The sequence below is a fragment of the Patagioenas fasciata genome, chromosome 9, assembly GCF_037038585.1.
Source record: "Patagioenas fasciata isolate bPatFas1 chromosome 9, bPatFas1.hap1, whole genome shotgun sequence".
NCBI classification, from domain to species: domain Eukaryota; kingdom Metazoa; phylum Chordata; class Aves; order Columbiformes; family Columbidae; genus Patagioenas; species Patagioenas fasciata.
The window spans coordinates 24,054,524-24,060,523 of record NC_092528.1 but is presented as its reverse complement, the minus strand read 5'-3'; the positions used below and the strand labels follow the sequence as shown (position 1 = coordinate 24,060,523).

The window sequence follows — 6,000 nt, the reverse complement described above, 5'->3', positions numbered from 1 at the left end:
TTTGCCTGCACATTCGACAACGACTTCTGTGACTGGGTCCTGGCAGATTACAGCAGCATTGAGTGGATAAGGCACAAAGGTCCAACGCCCACACAGAATACCGGCCCTTCCTCTGACCACACAACAGGAGGTAGGAACAGCAATCAGTACACAGTGGTCCTTCAGGCAGAGGCGTGTCCCTGGCAAGATGGCAATAAACCCCTTGTATCAGCAAATACAGGCCCCGTGTTTCCTGTCCTTGATCCAGAGCCATTTCTGGCAGTCTCCCACAGAGCCAGAGCCTCCCTGGAGAACACTGTTCATAGGTGGACTCAGGGCTGGGCAGGGTGGTAGCGAGCGAAGGACCTGTGTTTGCTCTTCCCTCCTTTTGCCTGCCTCCAACTGCAGCAGGGGCTGCTTGCAGGACTGTGCTTGGGTTGTCCCTGGCTGCTTGGTCTAGGTTTGGTGGTGTGGTGTGTGACAGTGTGGCTCACGCTTTGTTTCAGACGGCTACTACATCTACCTGCAAGGGAGAGATGCCCTCCCCGGCTTTGTGGCTGAGCTGGTCAGTCCGGTGTGCAGTTCGGAAGGACCGCACTGCTTCCGCTTCTGGTATCACATGTACGGAGAGGCTGCAACAATGGCCCTGCGGGTGTACGTGGTTACGGGCGAAGACAGAGTGCTGGTATGGAGCAGCGTTGGGAACCACGGGGACACATGGAACTTGGGAGAGGTCACGTTGCAGAGCACGGGAGACTTCCAGGTAAGGGCAGAGGCTCTCACTGCCATCTGAGATGAACCGTTCTTTGTAATGGCACTTGACACAAGGGGCTGGAGCTAATGCTGGGAATGTCTCCCTTCCCTTAGATTATCCTGGAGGGAGAATGGGGTGAAAATGTCTGGAGCGACGTAGCCTTGGATGACCTGTCCCTTGAAAAGGGATCCTGCACAGGTACAGGGTTTGGCTTGGGAAGGGCAGCTCGAGAGCCTTCACCAACTGAGGTGGCAGGCTGTGCTACAGGCAGGAGCACAGATTGTCTCTGCAGTGTCCTGTAGGCACTGGAAGGCTGAAGTGCTGGCAGGGCTTGCAGTCACTGCTTAGTTCGTGTATTACAGGGCCCACAGCCAAGACATTGAGCACAGATCCTGAAGTGCCTACTCTGCTTTTGTCAGCCAGCTATGCTGGTGGCAGAGCCCTTGACAAGCAGGACTCATTTGGAAATATGACACTCTGTGATTCCTGATATGGGCCACCCTGGTCCTGCTCTTGGGCTGTTTGAGATGAATGGACAAGCTTTCCAGAACAAACTCCGGTGTTGGTGCAGATCTCCTCTAACTATCTCTTGTGCTAGGTCCATCAACTACGGCACCTGGGACCTCCTTGCCAGACACCACAACACCACCTCTGAATACACCAAGACCCACACCAAGTTCAGGTACTACTGCTGTGTTTCCATCCACATCTCCTACTGCTGGTGCAAGGGTTCAGTTAGCTTTTGCTGAGTCTCATGGCCTAGGGATGCAGTGTCTGTAGTCAAGAAGCTGCACGTCTCTGCTGAGGCGTCACTGTGTGATCCCTGCACTGGGTCTGTCTGGTGATGATGTTGGGTGTTTGGGCCAGGTGGGCCAGGTGCCTGCAACAGAAGTCTCATGTTGGTGTGGATTTCCTGTCACCCTCTCTTGTGCTAGGTCCATCAACATCGAAACCTACAATCCCCTTGCCAGGCACTACAACACAGCCTCCACGCACGCCATCACCACCAAGACCCACACCGAGCTCAGGTACTGTTGTTTCCCATCCCCATCTCTTAGTGCCTGTCATAACTTCTCAGTTTTCTTAATTCTGGTCCTACAGTCATATGACAGTTTTTATATTGGAGGGTCTGAGCCTTTCCTTTCTCACCCACTCACACTGGTGGGACAGTCGTTCAGTGCTGGGACTTTTTCTGAGGGGTTCACCATGGAAGTCCTGACCTGGGTCTGTTTTGGCACACTGTCAGGGGTTTTGATAACTGTGGAGCAGCTGCCTGATATATTTACGTTATCCTTTTCCACGGCAAGTTTTTACCTGTTATATAGGCATTATTGTTTGTAGTGTCTTGAAATTTAATTTAGCTTACAAATTTTTTATTTGTGGATATAATCCAAATATATGGTTCTGGAAAAGAATGAGTCATTGTGGTTTATTTTTATTTTAGTTTTTAGGGATTACTCTAAAATGTCAGTTTAAATAAGTTCTAACTGTTCCTTTCCTCCAGTTTTAAGCACTGAATCGTCTATACCTGTCATCTTAAGTATAAGAGAGTGCTAGCTCACCTAGTCAGTTTGGATGTCTTCTGGGTTTTGTAATTTGGTAATTGTTATGTATGTAGTTCATGGAGTTTTAATAGTTTGACAAGCAGTTATGTCTGACATGTAAACACAACCCTAAGTATACATGTTTTTGTAATATGCTGTTGAAAAGCAGAGAAGAGATAAGGACCTCCTGTCATTAGTTTTTCTTCTTGTTGTTGATAAAGACCGTAGAACACCTGCAAGCTCAACTCTGCTAAGATTTGATGGGGAGGCTTTTTTTTTGTCTTAAAATGGGAATTTCTTATTATCACTCAAAACCTTACCCAGTCACACACACAAATGCACACACACTGTTGTGTACCTCCCTTCATATCACTAGCTAATTAACTTCAATATTTTTTAAAAGTGTGTTAAGGACATTTTGTGTATGCAGTGTTCAATATGAGTTCCATAACCGATGTGAGTACAAACCCCAGACAGCTGGTAGTGCAGCTGTCTGTTCTGGTCAAGCAAACCAGTACATTTTTTGGGTATATTCTTCCTATTTTGTCAGAAATAGCCTTTCAGACACGTACAGTAAAAACCCAACTGTTCCACTTTACATAGTAATGTCTTAATAACAAAGTTTTTTTAAAAAAATATCAAATCTTTTGGCTTGTCTTTCTTCTTCAACCTCTAGCATAGACTGATATGTGGGAGTACAGATTATTTATGGGTCCAAAGATGAGAGGCTGGGTTGGACTTCAGAATGCTCTTGACTGATGCCATCACTGTTATATCTCAGCAGCAATTACGAAGTCAAACAAAGTGGGAACTAAGCAACTGCAGAAGTCTGGTAGAGATTCAGAGCTAATTATTCCATCTGTCTGTCTTTGTTTCTTCCTAGACCGTGCTACCTGCAGTGCCTTTGGGGATCCACATTATGACACTTTTGACCATAGAGTTCATAATTTCATGGGAAATTGCACTTACACTCTCTCCAAAGTGTGCAACATCTCCGAAACGCTTCCGTACTTCGATGTATCCACATCAAATGAGCACAGAGGAGTGAACACCAAAGTCTCTTATGTGAAGTCAGTGCAAGTAGAAGTCTATGGCAACCAGATCTCTTTGCTGAAAAACAAGAAAGTGAATGTAAGAAAATACTTGTTTAAAGGACATATATAGTATTTTTAAACTGATATGCAGATAATTAAATACTTTATCTGATGGTAGAATTCATAGCAAACTTTCTATTAGTTAAATGTATGTCTTTTAATGAGATGTCCAACAAATTTGCTCAGATGAAGTGTTCTTTAATTACTTCCAATTCCCTTGTGCACAAAATCATATCTTTCACTAATGTATTTTAGATGGTGATAGTTGTAGGGGTCTCAGCAGCCATACACTAACTTTTGCAACTTGCTGTACAGGTGAATGGCACTAGAATGAACCTGCCTATACTTATTGAAAAGAAGATCAGTATTCAAAGCAGTGGTGGATATATTCTCTTGGAAACTGACTTTGGACTGTGGGTGAGATATGATGGAAATCACTATGCAGAAGTCTCTGTGCCCTCTAGTTACAGTGGTCTGCTCTGTGGCCTTTGTGGTAAGTCACAAACTTAGTCACTTTTTAGTGGGTCGTGCAGGCAGGTGATTACTTAAACTTTTTTTCTTAACATGTCCTGCTTACTCTATACACAACTAGTCTTTGTCAGATGGCCTAGAATTTATAGCAGTGAATAAAACTTGCTAGAATGTTTTCGTTTCTCAGAGATGTTACTTACAAAATCCCTAAGGATATATTGGTGTAAATCACACCATTTGATTTTTGGTCCAATGTTCTACAGGCAAGATCCAAGGAAATTAGTTGGGGATTTTTCACGAAACAGTTCTTTCTTGTATGCAATGTGATCTAGTTACATAAGAACTTTCAGACTTCTTGCCTTAGGTCCACAAGTCTCTAAACAGCAACTCTTGTCAGTGGTCAAAGTCTGAAATGCAACTGAGCTCTTCTTATTTTGCCCAGTACACGTTGGTGTTGCATATATACTCTCCCTAATTAATCGTAGTCTATTTTACAGCCTGAAACCTAGGTTTGTCCTACAAGTGTGAACTTCATGTGTCCCATAAATCTCTTTTTACCTTCACAGGTAATTATAATGGTGATCCAAATGATGACAACATAAAGCCTGATGGAGGCATTGCAAGTACTTCCACTGATCTTGGAGAAAGCTGGCTTGTGCCTGAGAATAACACCATGTATGTATATTAGTTTCATCACATAGCATTTGCTAATTAAACTCTATAAAATCATACATCCACCCACTCACTGGCTTTGTCATCCAGTACCATTTTAAATATTCCAACTGCCCATTAAAGTAGGGAGCTGCCCCTTTACATTAAACAGGGAATGCGAATAGGACTTGTGTCCTTTAAGTCTTGTTTTCTGAAGCAGGAACTGTTTGCTGAGCATGAGAGGGATGGGACTTCTGTCCACTTCACTGATTGGAAACCATAACTGATTGGATCCATAGCTACGAATAAGCCTTTGAATAGCTCAGAAGGCATCAAAAATTGAGTCCATTCAGCGATAAGGCTGACATCAGCTTTTCAAAGAAGCTGGATAAAGTCTTGTGATTGTAATACAATGTACCCTTTTGTGCAGGGTTGTCATGTGTCAGTCTTGCACTGAAAATCTGATAGTAAGAGATGTGAAACACATATTTGATTTTGCTTGCTTTCTCCAGATGCTCCGGTGAGACAGAAGAGCAATGTGATCCTGTGCTGGAGAGTGAAGCAAAGAAGGACACAGCATGTGGCATGATCACAGACCCAACAGGTAGTATGTTCGTAGCTCTTTTTGAGCCATGTGATAGAGCACTTTATAGCTTGTGTTGTTTCTTCTCTATAGTCTATCGTTCTGAGCTCACATTGGTAGCGTATAAAACCTCCAGTGTGAATGGCCAACATAAAACTCATAGGTACTTGGTCAAGATATGTCAACCATTCAGACAATGACAATGTGTCCATGAAGATCATCTGAGATTGTGCACAAGGAGCCACAGCTGCTCTTTGCTTTATAGTGACTTGCACCCTGCTTGCTGAAAAATAATAGTTGAGAGGACGCTGTCATTGCACATATTACAGATACTTTATCAGAAATTTTGTAGATGTTCCCTGCACTGGACAGCCCCTGCAGTTGTCTGGAATTAGTGACTTGCCTCAGAAGAAACTCTTAATTTATTTAAGCTATGTTGTATTAGTCATGCAAAAAGAAGAAAACCTGATCCAGTGGGCCAAGTCTCATTGTGCATGCTTCGTTTCAAGGGTTGGATTTACTTACGAAACAAAGTTAGCCTGGAACACTCGCAATGCATTTGATATGACAGAAAATAGATCATAGTGGTGATCTTATAATTCCCAATTTCTTTCCATCCTTCTATGTATCTTTCTTGATTTACACAGGAATCTTCAAGGATTGTCATGCCAAAGTGTCTCCAGAGAATTTCTTTGACACCTGTGTTTATGATATGTGTTTCACTGATGGACTGGCAACATCCTTATGCTATGCGCTGCAGGCCTATGCCGAGTCATGTATCAATGCTGGAATATGCATAGAGTGGAGGAATGCTACTCTCTGCCGTGAGTATTGTGACTTATAAATATTTATTCTGGATTTAAACTTCGAAAGTATGCCCATTCTCCCCTACCTTATTCACATGTTATTTCATTCAATGTAATG

The 6,000-nt window shown here is 43.2% G+C and overlaps 1 long non-coding RNA gene across 1 annotated transcript; it reads left to right on the top strand.

Annotated features, from left to right (window-relative positions):
• The first annotated feature begins 4,413 nt into the window (after positions 1–4,413).
• Positions 4,414–5,894, top strand: LOC136104837 (uncharacterized). Its single transcript, XR_011740545.1, has 3 exons — positions 4,414–4,517; positions 5,006–5,097; positions 5,724–5,894. It is a non-coding gene; the product is annotated as an uncharacterized lncRNA (long non-coding RNA).
• Positions 5,895–6,000: the final 106 nt, after the last annotated feature.